The 20,765-nt window shown below is 38.5% G+C and overlaps 1 protein-coding gene across 3 annotated transcripts in view; it reads right to left on the reverse strand.

The window, feature by feature from the left end:
• Positions 1–20,765, reverse strand: part of kank4 (KN motif and ankyrin repeat domains 4) — a 90,196-nt gene that overhangs the window by 51,041 nt on the left and 18,390 nt on the right. The window lies entirely within an intron of this gene.

Here is a 20,765-nt window from a genome sequence, read left to right on the forward strand (position 1 = left end):
CTCAAACCCCCCGAGAAACAGGGTCGTGATTCATCAGTTTTGAACCAATTGTAAGTGTTGTTGTTGTTAACAGACCAATGGGCCTGATACACTAAGATCCAGAGTGCAAGCAAATAGATTTCATGTGTTGTTTGTTCACCTGCTGCATGGGATTTATTATGATGATGTCTCTGCAAATGACAACAGGTGCAAAAGTGGTGGAGATTGCTCTATTTAAACAAGAGTTTTGCCTGTGTTGTGGTGTTCAACATGGGGAATGTTGAAGAGCAGAGTGACCGGAAGTACCAAATTGAATTTGAAGCCATTGACTAGTAGTTGTTATATATATTATTGAATTGCAAATAAATGTGGCCCCTGTGCCTGTATGTCAAGCCCCAAATACAATGCTTAAGAAATCCATGCATCGCACACTACTATTCTGCCTTGCTTTTAACTCACTCCACCGAAGGCCGAATGTGGCTTTTTTTGCAATATTCAGCCGAATATATTTGGTTACCGAATATTCGGTGCATCCTAAGTCTCAGGTTTGAAAAACAGGCAAACTTCAGCTTTTATCTCAGGGTTCTAAATGCTTACATTGTTATCAAATGCTTGCAATGCACTGATCTCAGATTGATTGTATAGTCCCAGTGTCACAGAGGTCAGAGAAATGAAACATCCATGATTGTAGAGCAGATCATGTGTAACGTTAATGTTAATGGAGGCTTTGCACTGAGTCATTAATTTCAAGGACAGCTTTTATTTCTGCTGTCAACCTGAAAAGAAAGACAAGTAGTGGACGGAGGGAGGATGGAAGGAGCATTCCCCCGGCACGGAGGAGATATCAAATGAATCCTGTTGTTTACTCCCCTCCTTCTTTTTCCAACAGGAAAAAAATGGGAACAAGAGACAGGCCGAGCTGCCAAGGTCACTTTGGATTTCCTTTTCTCCCCTTTCCTTTCATTCTTTATCGAACATACACACAGGAGAGAGTTCAGTCCAAACTCTGATGTGAAGATTTTTTTTCCACTGGTGACGCAACAGTGTGTGACTGCTACACACAAATAAGATAAAACTTTTAATACTTTGTATTATCCAAAGATACAAGGGTGCAATTCATCAATTAGATCGATTTATAATCCTACAATCCAACTACATCAATCTGTGCTCTGCAAATTGGCCTTCCAGATAACGTTAATCTATCTAGAATCATTTAAAAAGATTATCAATCGTTTTTTTTTCAAATACAAGGAAATAACCCATTGGATTTAAGCATAGACAGACTTTATATGGATGTGTTTTAAATGCGCTTTTACTGCCACCTCCATCGGCTCACTGTGACGTCACACGCCAGCAAACAACAAAACAGCATTGCGGAGAAACCAACGAGCGAGAAATTGATCAATCAATTATACTGGGTCCAGTATGTGGAAATATATTAGCTTTTACACAGACGGAGATATTCTAAAGGATTCACTAACTGTGTCAACCGTCGACCAGCAGGACCTTCTGGCAGCGTTCACTGCAGCAGCAAGAGGCTTCACGATCATGTTAAAAGGAAATGTATCAGGTTCAACTACTGCTCATTTAACCTGAACAGAGGTTGGTGTCATTTCATGTTTTATATTATTATTGAATTATTTTTATGTATAAAAAAACAAGCAGAAGAGTAAACTGAATATGTATTTTTTATTGAAAATGAGAGCAGAAAAGGTTAACATCTTGTTAATTTAAACTGAAGTGTTCGTTGGACTTTATTCAAATAAATGTGAATACATTTGACATTAAAGGGGACATATCATGGTTTTAAGTCCTTCCTTTTTACATATAAATCATACAGTTGTGGTCTATATAAAGCGGAACTGCAATGCTTGGGTCTGAATTCCTCATTATTATAGCTCCACAGGCCCCTTTTCTACCCCTTTTCTGATGTGCTTCTGAGAGCAACTCGTATTGGTGCGGTCTCTTTAAATGCAAATGAGACACTCCATACCCCGCCCCCTCTTCAGGTGACACTCCACCCTGCTCGGCCATTTTTGTAGTTTGATAGAAGAGATACGGCTATGTAGCGGCGCATAAACTTTTTATTCAGAGGTTATTTACAAAATGTCAACAATGGAAGACTTGTCCATCCAGCCTTACATGTTTGAGCCAGAGTCTGACCCAGCGGAACGAGATGAAAATGAAGATGATGAACCTGCAGAACCCTAACAAGTGAGCTAACACAAGTGAGCTAACGCTAGCGCCAAACTAACGTCACGAAATGCATTTTAATACAGTCTTTTCAAAGACAAAAACGGCAAAATGAAATGACTAATGAAAACTTTAGACTTAAATTAAATCACGTAGGCCATATCATCAAGGATCTAAAACGAGCACACAGCGCTAACATATGAAGTCTGAAGACGGTGCAACTGCTAATGCTAACAAAACAATGACAGGGACGTCTTATCATCACACTTTTTAGCGTTATTTACAGCTTACCGAAGTGCTCTGTTCGTCGTCTCCAAAGATAGAAGGAATTGAACCCTCAATCAGACAAAGTCTTTCGGCAAATCCTTCTTTATACTGGCGGAAGTTGCTGAAGCAGTCATCCTTGAAGTGCTTCGCGCACACAAAAATGACCTTACCCACAGATGTGGGTACATTTCCGTGAAAAATAAAACTCAACCAGGCACTTTGAAAAGGTTCCGATGCTGGGAGACGGTGTAATGAAGCGTGTGGGTTACTACATCCAACAACCAAACATTTTGACTTATCCTCTCGTAACTTCGGCATCCTTGAGCTTGGACTACAAAATAAAAGCGAGAAATAAAAATGGCGGATTGCTCGAAGTGTTGGACCTGGAGTTGATGTACTAATTTGGCAGTTCCGCTGCAAATACTGTGATGTAATAGTTCAAAAAACGTAATAGAGAATAGAAAAATCGAAACAGATTGAAAAATATGAGCAAAACAGAATATAAAGATATCTACGGAGCACCTGAAGAGACTAATTTGATTTTTTCTGCACTTCTAAGTACTCTAAATATACAACAAAATGCATTTAAGGGCTAAAAAAGTGGATTTAGCATGATATGTCCCCTTTAAATCATGTTTACTTGTTTGTTTATTGCCATAATACATTTATAGATGATTTCCTTACAAGAAAGAAATCTATGAAATCTGACCTGCACTGTACAATACTCAGGTGTTTATTTCACTTACACTGGTTGATTTATTATTTTGGCTAAAAATCGTTCTAAATTAACCAATATGGTTAGGTTACTGATGGAAAAATACGGGTGCAAAGGTGTTTATCCTGGGAATTGGATTGTTTGATTGTTTTATGATTTTGTGTTAAAGGTCAATAGACTCAGAAGTAAGAAATCAAAACAATCAGATTTGAAACCCTGCGGTATTGAAATTTGTATGAAATAAATAAATAAAAAACCTTTCTGAACCTTTGAAAACATCCGGGATCAACAAAATCTCCTCAAGACAGCAAGTAAACAGAAACAGGAAAATGGACAGGCATTAAGGTTTTATGTTTGTTGAACAGGACAAAGACTACGTTCCCGTAAAATGCATGCGGTGCAGAATCTCTCAGAGAAAGAAAAGTGCTGAATCAGTGACGGTTAGAGGAGCTGCAGACTTTAAATGGGTAAAGATGAAAAACAGGAGACACCATCAGGTGCAAATGATGTGGAGTTCTTGGGATGAACGCTCTTCAGGTACTTTGGACGTCAACATTTGTGTGAATCAGGGGTTCCGGACACATGCATGAATAAAAGCAGTGTGTAACAGCAGAGGTTCGAAGACCCAAACAAAACACTCACTAACATGAAACACATTTAAATAGTCAGGTTTAAGTGTGTTAAATAAGCTTAGTTTTCCCCACTGCCTTGATGAGTTTCCAGCCGGGCGGAGACACGCAGAGTAAAAAGAGAGCTCCTCCTGCAGCATTTGTCTCCAAACTCAGCAAATTACCAGCTTCTTGAAATAAACTGCTCTCGGGTGGGATGAAATAAAAGTGTGCGTTTGGGTTCTCAGTCGAGCAAAAGAGGAACAGAAACACACTTGAAGACACACTTCAAACTGACACGTATTTGCATACAGACACAGTGAAGTGCTAATTTTCCAAGTCGGAACTTTTTTCATCACTTGAAAATGAAAGTGTTCAAAAAGCTGTGGGTGGAGACTGATATTTCACCCACTTCTTACAGAGTTTGAGCTCTTCATCTTCTCAAATGCTCAAAGAGGGAAGGCTATGATGCAAACTGTCATGTTGACAACTGTTGGGAAGCCAAATGAAAGAATTGGTGACAGACGTGGGCTGGTTTTTTGGCCGTGGTGTGCCCTGGCTACAACTTTGAGTAACGCTGGAATTGGATTATTGTGCACTGCTCAAATTTGCAAATGAATCCAACCAACTTGTTTAAAAAAACAAGTAAAATTGTAAAAAAAATAAATAAATAAATAACATTTCCACATCTAAAGTAAAGATTGGCAGTGGCTATCCGTACGGTTGCCCTATCAATATACTGACATTCTATCCGTACGCAGCGCCACTATTTGGCCAGTTTAGGTCACGTGATAGGTCAGTCATTGGTCAGTTTAGGTCGCGTGACCAAGACTAAACCTTAGCCTAAAGCTAACTCTAACCCTAAAAATTGTTGCAATATTGGGTTATAACCCAACCCTAAAATGTGTACGTGTACTTTGGTAACAGTACCAATAGCACCAGGGGTTGTCTGTGCGGCAACCGTACAAATAGACACTTTCGTAAAGATTTACATCCTGCCTTCCTACCTAATAAACAACAAAAAATGCCCCAAAAATGTATTTCAATGGTTATCAATACAAATATATGTAATGACCTATAAACAGCTAAAAAGGTTAAAAAAAAAAAGAAGTTTTAAACAGTTTTAAAAAATCAACAACTTCCTGTTTTCTACTGTTTCATATGACTTTATGGATCAAGTTATACAAAATATAAAACATTTTTCACATTTTAAATGTTATTCTAGGAATTGTGTTAAATTCCATCTGTAAACTAATTAGATTTAAGTTAAACTATGGTGGAATTTTACAGACATTTTAGGAAAACCTAAGTCTGACATTCTATATACTGTAGATGCACATCAGCTTAATTACTAGAAAATGTCTTTGATTGTTTTAAGCCTTATAAAAACTACATGCAAACATACAGTATCTATTTTCAAATATATTTTTTAGTGTCATTATAATGTAAACATCATCATATTAATCTTCAGCTGCTGCAAATGAGCAACACCTGTCCATACAATACATATTAAAATGGTTTGCTTTAGTGAGCCCAGCACCATCCCATGATAATTACTAAATTGAATGAAAACCATATTGGGTTTATTGGGTTGCATGAGAATTTGACAGTATTATGTGATTGTGAAATAAATATAATACAACCAGAATAAAGGCCCACATGAATTTAATTTGTGAGACATTGTGAATAAGTCAGATAAGGACACACTGTGGTTCACCACAAAGATGGAAAGAAAATGAATGAAGCGAGCCCATTGTGGCTTTGCCTGCAGCTTGTTTAGAAATGCAGACTTTGTTAAGGCAGAAGCCTGGGAGACAAAAGGCTGAATCGAGCTCAGAGAGATGATTTGGTTTTATCCAAATAGAAAAATAAAAGACCAAGAAATTTCTCTGAAAGAACTGACGGAAGCTAGTAAAACTCATTTAAACCAAAAACATGAACCTAGAAGTGAATTCAGGCTGGATTTCCTCTTGTCAAAGTTCTGCAGTAAATCTCAACCACTAGCCAAAATGCATTATTCTAACAAGGTACTGTGGGCGCTTGGTGCTGTTAGTGGGATTCCCCAAACTGAATTTGCACACAATCCTTCCCTTCAGTGGATGGACCACAGCCATGTTTGTGTCCTGCTTCCCTTGTTGCTGCTGATCCACTGCACACTTGGCCTTGAATTCTCAGGACGCAGCTTTGTGCTCCTTTCCCATGCACTCGTCTTCACTCTCTCACGACTGTGGCTGAAAAATAATAATGCCTTCATCATCCCTCCTATCGCCCTGTCCCAAGCTGGAAAATCTACAACAAGTCCCACAGATAGGATGGCAGGAGATAAAAACACTTTTAAAGATCATATTCAGTTTGAAAACCTTCAGTGTCACAGTGTGGAATGCTGATCAACCTGAGGAAGGGATGGGGGTGCACGAGCTCGCCAGCCTGACTCATCTACTTTTTCTAGAGCACAATGTAAAGAATTGAATTGAATTTACGCTTTTAGGCGGTGGATGAGTAGAATTTCATTTAAGCCACCATTAGAATTTGGTTAAGTTATTTTGTCTCTGTTAGTCTCCTCCACAGAGCTTTTGTTTTTCTTCACCTCAGCTGCGAGGATGCTGATTTTCATCTCGGAAACTTTTTTTCTTCGCCAGCATTTGTTTGACCTCAGTGGGCGTGGCTTCTTAAGAAGGAATATCTGAAGGCGTAACATTAATCGTTAATGACGATCAAATTCAGCCGCCACATTTATCAACACCCGATCATTGTTACGCTGGGATTGGTTTGATACAAATGTTTCATAAATCTCACATTTGTCCTGTGAACTTAGATTTGCACCCGTTTTCACGCAAAGTTGATAAACAAGGGCCTATGTCTGTATCTGTGTTATAACAAATGTTAGTTATGTGTTTGTGAGCGGCTTTAAATCCTAAATACATAATAGTATATTACAAAATGTTGATCATTTTATTTCAAAGAATATCTGGTAGGTGAATAAACAAAGGAATAAACAAAACAACTAAAAAGGAAGGGGTCATATTTCTATTCTACAAAATATTTTTGCACAATTTGCAATGGACTGGCTTTCTGACCGGGGTGTACCCCCACCTAGCGCCTGTTGAGAGCTGGAGATCGACACCAGCAGACCCTCTTCACCATGAACTGGAATAAATGGATCTGAAGATGAACGCACGCTCAATGCTTTCTACACAGTGTTATAATAACTCCAAGCTTTAGGACACATACGGCTAGATTTCATGCTGAGCAAGGCACATTATCCTGCTCAAAAACTCACAACTATCAGAAGATTACATTTCTACTACAAAAGTGTTTGTGGTTTGCAAAAAAAGGAGTTGGTGCCAAAGTAACACAAATCCACAAAAAAGGCTGCACACAAGGGTTGCAGAACGTTTTAATCTCATGGTACATTTAATCTCATGGTACATGTGTACAATGACAATAAAGGCATCATTCATCATCAACGTTCCTCATAGCTATAAACTTAACTTCTTGTTTCCATAGATTATGTACCCACAATGATACGATTGGCTTCAAAAAGCAACACAGTGGATTAATACAATGTTATCCATAAATTACCCACGTACAATGAAACGCTCCAGTATCAACAGATCCATCCATCGGCCAAACACACACTCCCAGGTCATCATTTCCATAGAAATCAATGAAAACCAAGTCAGCACTGTTTAGTGATTAAGATGTAGCACATGATCCGACGGATTAGCATGTCATTGAAGTATCTGCTGCTGTTTTGTCGAGGAGGAATTCACCTTGAGGGATGTGCTGCCCTTCACATCACAGCAGCAAGGAAACCATCTGTTTGTGACCATCAAAGGGAGAGAGAGAGATACCGAGGGCCAAAAAACACTCATACAAACATTTAATCTGCTACTAACACTCAAAGATGTGAAGAGCAGATGGACAGAGATGATGTGGTACAGATGGGATTTAAACATGGGTGTCAAAATTATTTTGGTTCAGGGGGTCATTTTAGGCCTAATTTAATCTCTCTCTCTCTCTAACATTTTTATTTCACTAAGCATATTACTCCATACATGGACCTGAACATGAAGGACATCATTTTAACCTGGTTTATTATCAACTGGAATGCAATTAGGAATGCTGTGGGACCTTTGATTCAGTCTTTCTTACGGAATAGTTACGAATCTGTGCAGGACATGTTCTCCACACTAAAACCCTAAATCAGCATTGCCTTGTGTGCAGTGGGAAAACAGGAGACACTCACAAAGTTGGGAGCATGATATAGTATAGAATACTGAAGCATCAAGATTGTCTTTATATTAAAACAACAACACTATAGCCTCTTCACTAAAGTTAAATCTCAGCATGAAAAATACTTTTCCATCACTAATGACAAACTTAGACTTGCACGTTGGATTACCACCAGTGCTAAGGTGATGTTCTACTTCATGTATCTGATGATTTGCTTTGGATACAGCTGTGAATCAATGAAGCTCTCTACTCACTTTTCTTTACAAACTAATCTAGGGTGACCACCATATTTGATTTCCAGAAAAATAGGACATGACCTCAGCATACTTTTCTTGAATCGATCTTGTAACGGCCAAATACAGTATAGTAGATAAATAACTTGTTATTGTCCATAAGGTTTAAAAATGTATTTTTCTCTTTTTACCAAAGTCATTCAATCACCTTTATTTTGCATTATGACAATCTGTCCTTGAAATATCTAATGTAAACCTTCTTAAAATCACTCAATCATTGAAACAATGAGAAACATCTCCCCCTCGAAATAAAAACTAAATGAAAAAAAAAACCTCAAGGCTCACGGAACAGTAAATAATCAATAATATACACTTAGATGAATAACTGTGAAAGGCTCACATCACATCGTCCCATGATGACTCTGAACTTTATTCTGTCTGATGTCTGTGGAGACGGGAGGTGATGAGGTCTAGACCAGATGATGGAAACTTTACTATGACTTCCTATAGTGTAAGTTTCAAATCCCTCTCTGAACCATCATATAGGTTTTATCATGCAAGAGGATAACCCTAACACTGTTTTTCAATTAAATACCCAAGTATTTGGTCTCTTTCAATCCATCTTGGACTTAAGTCTCTCCTCTCTCTGCCTGTGTGCGACGATTTCGTCCAAACAAAGCAGCTTCTTTAATGATTCCATCACATGTGAGTAAAATAACTATTTAGCTTTCAGAAACTGCTGGAATGTTCCCCTAGATTCGTTCAGGGTCCGTTCAGGACTTTTTGATGAGTTGGTAAAATCTGACAGGACGGTCCGCATAAGACGTAAAAAGAGGACATTTCCGGGTAAAACCGGACGTATGGTCACCTTAAACTAATCCAATCAAAAACAAAGTTTGAAAGCTTGTCGACTCAGCAAACTTTCTATGTTGGGTTCTTCGACAGTCTACAACCATCTTAATACAAACAGGAAGACCCGCAAAAGATCAGCCAAAATGCATCGGGTCACATGACGACCTTCTTAGCATCAGCAAGAAGTGTTTCAATCAAATAAATCACTTCAATTAAACAAAAATAAAACAACCTTTTCAATCAAAGAAAAAAACTCTTCAAATGGCAAGCCAAGGCAATGCAAGGCAAGGCAAGGCAAGGCAAGGCAAGGCAATGCAATGCAAGGCAAGGCAGTGCATGGCAAGGCAAGGCAAATTTATTTGTATAGCACAATTCATACTCAAGGCAACTCAATGTGCTTTACATGATAAAACATTCAATTGTTTAAAATCATCAGTAAAATCAATTAAAATCATCAGTAAAATCATCAACAAACACATGACATCAACAACATGACCAAAAATCTCTCTCAATCATATGCAGTAGAGAAAAAAAGTGTAATTTCTTTGACTGTCATGTTTATTTTTCTTCTTTGATTGAAAATAATTTTCTATGAAGAAAAGCATGTTTTTGATTGAATAATAAAGACAGATCTACCACCATCATACTCATAGTAATGTTATCTCACATTGTCTCATCTCAGCACCAAACAGCAGCAGGAATTTACTCATGTCTCTGTGCTTTGTTGTTCTCTCAGAATCACAGTCTCTTTCTTTCTCCTGCTTTGTCTGCCACTTACCCCAACCGATATGAAAATTCTTCAGCAAACGCAGAAGGACAGAACAAGCTGACTAACCCAACAATATCACTGCCATCCTTGTTTTCTGACATGTGGAGCTGAATATAGAAATAGACTGACTGCGAGTCCTCATTATTTTTCTGCTTTGCTTGTCTAATTACCAGTGCGCACCACCACATCTTGTAAACATTACTTTGTGTCTACTTCAATACCATAATATCACTTTTCACAGAGCTTCAAAACACTGTAATAAAAAAAAAAACCCAACAGAGCACATCCTTAAAATTTGTAGGGATTAAAAAAATACATAAAAATGAATCCATGCAGAGCCTTGGATATGTTAAGTGAACCTAAAGAGCCTTTTTCCTGTGCTGCGGGCAAGTGTTCCCATGCTCCAGGGGCAAAAAACACATTCACACAGACACACTCACACACACACACACACACACACACAAACACAGCTTTCCTTTCCCATCGTGGTTCTTTGCCTGAATAATTGCTTGCCGTCTCCATTGGTTCCATATTGTTAGCGTGCCCATGCACAATGTTCCCACTTAAGCACACATCTGAGAATGCAGCCTGGATAAACACACAGAGGTTTGTGCGACCGTGTGTGATTGCAGCTAGAACAGCGTTTTACAGTAGCAAATATTAGTATAATGACAGTGGCAGTACATCACAGAAAAACTGGCGGACATTACCAAGTGTTATTCGAAGGACGGAAAACTATATTTTTCATATTATCAATCATCATTAAGGCTGTGTTTGAAATGTCGTGGGTCGCACACCCCGGGAGACAGCTGCAGTACTGACCGCGCTGTCTTCTGGTGAGTTGCACAGGCCATGCCAGGGTTCCCGCAGATCCTAAAAGTCTTAAAAGGTATTAAACTCATTAATCTAAAAATAAGGCCTTAATTAAACCAGTGTTTCAAAAGTCTTAAAGAAAATAGCCTGTCCAACAAAATTTTTTCTTAATGGCTGATTTTAATTTTTTTTAGTCTGTTTTTATGTGAATTTTACTGTCATTTTGTGTGTTTTTGAGTGTTTACTTTAGGGGCCACCAGCTGCACGTCTGCACTAAACACTAGAAAAAAATTACCCTAACCCTATGTAATTCATGTGGCGGTTTTTTCCCCCCCAATTACTTATGTGTACTGTGAAGTTGGTCTTAAATTTAATTTCAAACGGCAAAAAAAGGTTTAAAATGTCTTGAATTTAATTTGAATTAAGCTGTAGGAACCCTGCATGAGCTCTGGTTTTATTTTTTTTATTAATTACTTTAAACATATAATTTTTTTTAAATTAACCTGAAGTTTAGTCAGTAGCACAATGGTGGATCTCTGATAATCTCCGAAATGTCGACATTAAATTTGTTTCCACAAGTTTTATGGATCCAATGACCACATGTTGATATTCTACTTGGTCACTTTCTAACTTAAAATGTTTTCAGAACTTTCAAAAGTGGAAAATCAACAGAAATTTTTAGCATCAGTGTGATTCAGGTTTCTGTCGCTGTAGGCTCAAAATGAAAGTATACTTCAGTGGGAACGGTCATCATACCAATCATATAAATAGTATATAGTAGACACTACAGTATATACTCAAATGTGTAGTACGTTAGTATACAATTTCGAACACAGCCATAGACATTTTATTGTCATTCAGGACACACACAAAAAAAAATGGAATAATGAATAAAAGGCACTTTAAAAATACACATGAAGAAATGACTTTAAAGCATGAATGGTTTTACAAAAAATAGTCTAACATTGAATAATAAAACTTTGTTACTAATTGATGGAGGAAATGTATCTCAATTATTAGCCTCAAAGACGTTTAACATCTCTATATGTGGGCATCACCATTTTGGAGATTTCAGTGATCGCATAACATGCTTTTATTAGTCAAGGGCTAGTCTTTGTATTTCCGCTCCCGTAGAGAGTCTATGATGAAATGCAAAATAGCATTTCCATCTGATGTTTAAGTGCTTGGTTACGTATCTCCAGTTCCTTGGACGTCACTGTTCGTCAAACACGTCGACCTCCACAAGCTTGAGTTTAAAAAGCTTTTTATTACATATACAGTATCTAAATCACCTCACATTCCTACTAGTAAGGGTTACAGAGAATAGTCTTTCAGTTGAGCTGTCTTTCTACGTAGAGTTTCCAAAATATTAAATAAGGAGCCTCAGAGTTTTTGTGTCAAAGTGTGGGATCGCAAACATAAACGGAAGGTATTTAATATGTCTAAAATAACTCAAAATAACTGGGAAATGTATTCTAATATCTTAGAAACAAATTCCTGTTTCCATATAAATCGCTGACTGTTAAATAACTTGTGTACATAAACCCCTAACACTTTATACCAAATGTATGTCTCGATGTGTCATGTACAAATATAGAGCTACTGTAGTAGTATGCCAATGAAACATGAAGGCGCTGGCACTAAAATACAGAAATTATACGGACAGTGTAATAAAGGGAACCAATATAAGGGACACTTAAAGACCTGGCATGTTACACTGCATCACAGCTTAGTGGAGTGATGCTAGCTGACTCGTCGATGGACCCACACAAGCTGTGCCTTCTGGCATGTTCCTTAGAAACTAAAATACACACCAACACTTTAACAGACTTGGATTGAAACTAGGTGAGAATCTTTGTGGCTAACTAATACTTCCCGGAGTTTCAAAATAGTTTTCATGGTATGTACAGATGAAAAACAGATGACATCGCTGTCAGTGTTGAAAGTGTCCCATCAGGAAACATGAATATCTAGCAGGATTACACTTTAATCAATCTAAAAAACTAAGGACTAGTCCCTGTCTGCAACTGTGCTAATCCCATCTAAAGAATGCTCTTTACTGCCTGTCAGCTTATCATGTTAAACACCCCACAAAGCTGCATGTCAGGAGTCAAATTGGCACATGGGTGAAGACATGGGGCTTCAACTCGGGAATGCTAGAAATAAAGACGGCACACTGGCCACGGGTACATGATGTTTTTTTAATGTGGAATTAATTATTCAGAATTACAGCGTTATGTTTCGTGTTTACATGGAAACAGTAATTATCAATTGAGGTTTACATGGCAAGGGAAGGGTTCTGATTGGACAGGGGGCGAACGTGACTTTTGTTTGTCCATGTTTGTCCATCCACTCTTTTCATTATATCCATATCTTTTAAGGCTCTTATTAAATAAATAGTCTCGGCTCTAGTCCCGCTTGCTTCCGGGGCCCATCTTGGATTCCCTTGTTACCAGCCCATCATCGTGACAGGACAAGCATGCGCAGAATGATCAGAATTTATTAAAAGCGGATTAAACGGTTTACAAGGTTGAGGAATAATTCAATTTGGAATAAAAATCAGAATAAACCACCCACCTAATTTGGATTTAAGTTTAATTCGGAATTACCATTTTAATTCAGAATTTACAAGGTCAGTTTAAAGAGGATTTCATTTATATTCTGAATTAAAGCTCTCATGTAAACGTGGCCATTGTGGATTTTTCCATGAACTGGACAAATTCATTTTGGTAGAACATCTTCATTATGAGACAGAAAAATGGCAATAACATAGAATAACTGACCAATGTTGGCCCTTCACGTGCAAAGAACGTCGAGCATTTGCTTGTTTCAGCTTTTTGGGTATCACAAAACATCTTACAACAACCCCAAAAGCTGATTATCTTTGAGTTTTTGTACTTTTTGTGGGATAAAACCAACACATAAAAGCATCAAACACATCCGTCACAGACTCACAGCCTGAACCCAAAGCCTTGGTGTGTAACAGAGTGCACTAAGCAGGTATGGGGCAAACAGTAACAGCAATAGTAAGTGTGTCACTGCCATTGGCATTCAGTGACAGCACATCATTAATAACTCTTTACTGTCTTTACGAAGCATGCAAAGTGACATTTCTGCAACATTTTTCCTCTGGTCCATGCAACACTGAACGTTGTACCAGCCAGACGTCGCTCATCTCATACATACTGTACGTGCTACTGCAAATGGAAGGAAGCCAAACACAAGCACAGGGTAAAGAACTTTGTTAAGAAACATGAGCTGGATCAAACACATGTACTTAAAAGGACCAAACCCAGTCATTAAGTGGCGGGACGCTGTCACTTTAGCTAAGGATTCACTGCTAAAGAACCAGAGCTTTCAGCACAAAAGAAGACATTTCTCTTCCACTTTGAGGTAAATTACAAGATTACAATTTCATTTAGCAGACACTTTAATCCAAAGCGAGCAGTTAGGGTTAAAGGACTTTCTTCTGGTTGTCTGCCAACAGTTTGGAACTTTTCTGTCTCTTAATTTTAATTAATTTTTTCATAATTTCTATTTATTTTCTCAGCAGGAGATCAGGAGACTAACAGTATAGGTGACAATTCACACTTTCAAAAATGTGCACCTCATTGAAATGCAAATCCTATTATGCAGATTTGGTCGTTTTGTTGATTTATGTTACCGTAATTCAATGTATTACAACTAAAAAGATGATTGCAGTATCCCAAAGTTTAAATAACATTATGTTTTACAATGTCACAGAAATCCTATTAAAAGGAACAAAAATAAAATGTTAAATATTAATGTTTGGTATGATCAAATATTAGTGGAACTGTTATTCAAATTATCCTCACCCTCTCACAGTAGCAGACTTATCGTTGTTATTTCTGACAAACACACACAGAGGGAATTTGCCTCCAATTTGATGAATGAGGAAACGAATTCCTTTGATTCATGCGTCTCCAACTCACATTATAATTCGCATGCGTTTGTAAATCTGTGACAGGAAGTATGGCATGTAAATTTCAGAAAGGACAGCATCTGAAAGCATTTTAGAACAAAAAAATCTGCTGCAGCACGTGCTTGCAGTGCAGCTCACACCCATACAGTACATCAGGAAGGACTGCATGATGTGTAATCTGGGCTAAAATCCTCACTGTGCTGTCTTTCATCTCGTCTCCTGCAGCGTCATTTACTCAAAGCACTAATGAATGAAAAAGGATGGAGAGAGAGAAAAAGAGTAAAAGGAAAGAGAGGGAAAGAGCTCCGTGAAAAGGAAACCTTTGGAGGATTCGAGATAAAAATAACCCAGAGCGGGGAAGAGAATGAATATCCCTCTAATTTCTTTCAGCAGCCTCCCGTTTGTGTTTGTGTGCGTTTCATGTGTGTATCTGCATGGTATTAAGGCTTAGAGCCAGAAACATGTTCACAACAACAACAACAGTAAAGAAGATGGCCGAATGTAAACACATGAATGCACTAGGGATAGACCGATATGGATTTTTCAGGGCCGATGCCGATACCGATTTTTTTCCCAATGATTACACACATGGTCTCTTTTTAAAACACGCTTTAGTTCATTTTTAAAAGCCCCCAGATCTAAGTCCTGTTTCAGCTCAGGAGACAAGGAGTTCCAGAGTTTAGCGTCCTGGACAGTAAAGGCTGACTGTTCAAAGGTCTTTTTTCTAAGGGGCACTTTCACATTTCCATCAGCCTTAGCCGATAACCGACACCGATATTTGGAGCCTACTTTTGCTCCCTCAATTTACATCATAAAAATGACACAATGATGATAACAAATGGTACGAGTTTCATTTTTTAAAAAAGGAACATTTATTGAAATTAACAAAGGTCAGGTAGAATGACACAAAGTAAAAAAAATATTTAACAAATATTAAAAACAGGTGATGTAGAACAAGAACAAGTAAAATATATTTCTGCTCTTTGTAAATAATGCGGATCGGCGAACGCAGTAGCATGCATCGGCCGACGTAAAAAACGCAAAAATTGGCCAATAATATCAGCCGGCCGATCTATAGGTCGATCACTAGCATGCACACCGTGGGCCACAAATGTCAAACTCAAGGCCCGTGGGCCAAGTTTGTGCCGCAGAGCATCTAGTCCGGCCCGCAGGAAGATTTTGTTCAAAGTAAAAATTACAGCAAAAACCAAACTTCTTGTAAATTATCATATAAGTTGTAGATAAAATACAATGGGGGTTACCGTTGCAGTGCTACGTTTTTTACAGTGATATTACATTGCAATGATTTTTATAAACGTGGAAAATTCTCGCAAATTATCCCACAGAATTCGGGCAAATTACATTGCAATTTCCCAGAAAATTTGGTGCAAAGTCAAAGATTTTTCACCAATTCAGGATTTTGTTGGAATTTGTTGCTTTTTTCTTCACAAAAACATGGATTTTTCTGGTCTGGACTACTTGAGATCAAACTGGGTCTATGTGACCCTTGAACTAAAATCAGTTTGACACCCCTGCTGTATGTAGACTGATGACTCATAGAAACAATAAAGACTGGCCATGAATCTATAGGAGCCGATAGGAGACGGACACTAGCAGGTTGTCCTTTATTAGATTACGTCTGTTCTCAGTGAATAGACTAGATAAATGTGCAGTGCAGGAAGATGCACAGATAAAGACGCATCAAGACCGTGCGCACATAAACTCATTTTGATCCCAGTGACAAAGACCAGTTATTTTTCTCGCTGACAATCTGTGCCGTCTTCACTGTGGTGGCCGGTGATAAATCCAAGACTCTGGGCCGAGGCCAAACCGCTGCATCGCATTGAGTGATTTGAGCCGCAGACAAAGCGAGTTACTCGAATCGTGACACAGAAAAAACAAAGTGTCAGCGGGCTACAATTGGTTTGGGCTTGTGCCATAATGCAGGCTGGCAAAGCATGTGTTGGTTTTAGCAAACTGCTGAGAAGCTGCATGACCACACAGCACGAGCAGGAACTGAGAGATGCCCAGGCCTGTTATTGGAAGATGTTTACTTCCACTAAGCCTTAGGTTCAATTTTCTATGCACTATGTAAGACAAGGCCAATTTATTTCTATAGCGGATTTTAGACACAACGCAATTCAAGGTGCTTTACATGATTAAAAAGTGCAATAGAAAACATTTAACACAAACAAATCAATAAAAACACTAAAATCTGCAGTAAAAACTTTAAATCAACATTATTTTGATTAAAAATATCCTTCCTAGTCATACGCAGCGGAGAATAAGAGTGCCTTTAGTAAAGCTCAACACATGTAAGAAGAGATGTTTGATATTAGCCTTTTGCTGATAAGCTGATATTGTCCAACCCCAAATTTCCAATACATAGACAGACCCCACCCATCCATCCATCCATCTTCTTCCGCTTAGCCGTTTCCGGGTCGCGGGGGCAGCATCCTCAGTAGGGAGGCCCAGACTTCCCTCTCCCCGGCCACTTCCTCCAGCTCTTCCGGGGGGACCCCGAGACGTTCCCAGGCCAGCCGAGAGACATAGTCTCTCCAGCGTGTCCTGGGTCTTCCCCGGGGCCTCCTTCCGGAGGGACGTGCCCTGAACGCCTCACTAGGGATCGGGCAGTCGTCCAGGGCGGGGGCCTTGGCGATCTGATCCCCGGCTACAGAAGCTAGCGTTAGGGACGTGGAATGTCACAGACCCCCTAACCTAATTTTAAGTTGCATTAAATATATCATCCATCCATTCATCCATCCTTTTTCTGACCCGCTTGTTCCTGTTTTCAGGGTCGCACAGACAATAAATATATACAGTATCTATGGAAATAACAGGTTAAGCCTGCTTCAAACGTGATGGCCCATTCGATGTAGTCCACAAATAAACATCATCTGTGCAAAATAAGAATACATCATTAATAGAAAAAATGCCATATTAACATTTTTTTATATCTTTACTCAAACAGCTCTCAAAAACCTCCACTTATTGACTGTTTACTGTAAAACTGTAACAATAAATACAAAACAAAATAATAACGTTTTTAATATTGAGCAGCAAACATTACACAAATAATATTTTTTCTATAGTATAAATATGTAGTGCAGATCAATTACACAAGCTAGCGAGGTGACGTGAGCTGAGCGGTTAGCCTGAGGCTGTGAGCTAGTTAAAACCATCTACATCACTACATAAAATGACTGCCTGACAACTGAAAACACAAACATTGCTTTAGCACACAGAATGGTGGTTAACAAGTGATTTTTAATCTGGATTGACACCCAAACAATTTACAAATAAATTCAGTAACACAAAGCTTGTTGCGGAGCAACACATGGCCAACAATCCTTCCTACATTAAAGCCATGAACACCCAATATGACTTGATGGGTTGAAAACACATATATTTTAAAAGTCCTACTTTTGCATTGTCTTCTTCAATGCATTGATAGCAAATCATCTTTTTTATCATGTGCTGCCTGGCTGCTTCCTAATGTGTATAATGCAGTGATGACTTTTGGGCTTCAGTCGCTTGTTGGCTAAATGGGGCCAAAGGGGCCAAAGCCTTCATTCCCAACATGCATCAATGAGCCTTGCCCTGTAATGACCTCTTTTCCATCCAAGTGTTTGATGCATGCTGACCAGTGACCACAGCGACTGGCAGCACGAGAAATAAATCCTCGCGAAATGCAGACACAAATGCACCTCATCATGTTATCCAGGGTTTTCCATCCACCATGTCTCATGTAAAACTGCCACTATTTTGGTCCAAAGATGCGTTATTGCAATCACAGTGAAACAACAACTTGAGATATTTTTTTCTAAAGGCAAAAGCTATAATTCTATTCAGAAACAATACAAGATGGAATAATCTGTTCCTGGCTGGTGTAATGTCAGAGATTTGCATGAATTTATTCAGAAAAGTCGTCTGAAGAAACCAATCTATTGTACAAATATGGTTATTTGACCAAAGGTGAGCAGATGGCAGCGTGTGTGTGTGTGTGTGTGTGTGTGTGTGTGTGTGTGTGTGTGTGTGTGTGTGTGTGTGTGTGTGTGTGTGTGTGTGTGTGTGTGTGTGTGTTTCTGAGCAAGTCCTGATGTAGAAAACTTGTTTTTTACAAATCTACTCTAAGTAATTCCAGTTGGATCCATTCCATTTCACTTTCTTTCTCACCAGCGCAAAACCAGTACAACTTGCTGAAACGTCTATTATTAAACCAATCAGTTTTAAAACAAACTCTTCAAAAATGAAGGTTTATTTATAACTGCACTTGTTTGGCATAGATTTGTTCAGTGCCATCAATATTGGCAGATGTTAGATATTCCTCCCGTGACATCGATTACTGATCATTCTCCTCAAACTTGTTTTGCATAGAAAAGGGGTAACCAGTTAAAGGAGCAAAGGGCAGGACCAAGAAATAAGACTCAAAAGTGGCACAAAGGTCGTTAGGGTAACTGCAGCCAAGCTGAAACAATTATGTATTTACTCGCTGTTCACGTGACTGTTTACTGCAAGACCCCGCGCATGCCTCCGCGGAACCAAACAGTAGTTTGGTCCATCGCACTTGTCTTCTTCCAGTCTCCAAGCCGTCGAGGACGTGCATTCGGTGTCATTTGAAAGGCTTGCGTGGGAAATTCAGACCATGAATTGCAATACATCATGCATCACACAGCCTTGTGAAGGAAATAGGGAGATGTGTGTGGGATCATTCTTTTTTTCTTTGGAATGTTTCATCACCCATTAGCAGTAAAAGACTTAAAATGAATGATTATTTTTTTCACAAATCCTGCCCTATGCTGCTTTAAAAGAGCTCTTATAAGCTACGAAAACCGAGATCTGATTTTCAGGCCAGGTTACCAACTTTTAAACACGCTAAACCACAAGTAGACTGTGTTAATATTACTCTTCTACAATGAGCTGGACTGAGTGACATAACACCACAGAATCGAGGCATCCAGAGCACAAATATCCCAGATGGCACTTTGAAACTAGACTGACAGTAGAGCAGAGCCAGCATTTTTGACAAGCTGCACAAACACACCAGCAGGAGTGAAATGCTAACACCAGCTTGCTAACATTTCTCCAAACGAGAGTGGCGCCATTAAATAACGTCGCTAAGTTTAATTTAGCATACTGAAATATCTTTACACCAAAATTTTGTAAAGCAAATAATGTTCACTGTTAGAATACATGAGCAGGACTGACAACAAGCCAAAAACACTTTTAGATAAAGACAACAACAACAAACAAAACCTGCCAAAGATGAGCACATCCATTCTTTAAACATCTACATACAGCTGTAGCTACGTGGAAGTTAAGTATGATACATATGGAAACCATACAATATTCATTGCACTGTCCACAATGAGTGGTACCGAACTACTTTCGGAAGTTAAAAGATGGCACAACCACATTAGTGTCTTTTTACTTAGATTTGTTAACTGACAATAGAATTAAATCTGTTCATAAAGTAATAGTTTCAAAATAAAAGCCTGAAGAAGACAACCTAACCCATATCATATTGCCATTTCTGCTTGATTTTGTTTAAATAAATTAAAACAGAAAAAAATAAAATAAATAAATTTATATTTCCTTTTACATATCAGGTGAATTCCATAATTTGTGCCTGTTTTCCGTGATCACATAAAGTCAGAAGATGTAGAGGCTAGGGATGTCCCGATCCAACTTCTTCACTTCCGATACGATAACAATATTGCAGCCTTGCGTATTGACCGTTATCGAACCGTTACGAAATCAGCACGAATCTGTATATACTGGCTATGCCATCATTTATTTAATCAGAACCACATCACAGAATCATACATTATTATTATTTATTTTGTAGTGTGGAATGTTAGAAAATGCTTGATCAAGTGATGTTACTCAAACAAAGAACAATATTCAACAATTCAAGTTCACTTCAGTTACTTTTTACTGTCAGTATATGGTGGGAACAACTGAGGGCGGGGACAAAACCAACAAAAACTTATGGGAGGGCTTATATCACATATTTTAGATGCAGTCCGATAAAGACCGATATTCATTTTCTGGCTAATATCGGACCGATGTCCGATATCAATATCGGATCGGGACACCCCGAGTAGAGGCACCATCCATCATCACACCCTATTTCAATGCTCCTGTTTGTTACATT

This window comes from Gouania willdenowi, chromosome 4 (genome assembly GCF_900634775.1).
Source record: "Gouania willdenowi chromosome 4, fGouWil2.1, whole genome shotgun sequence".
Classification (NCBI taxonomy): Eukaryota; Metazoa; Chordata; class Actinopteri; order Blenniiformes; family Gobiesocidae; genus Gouania; species Gouania willdenowi.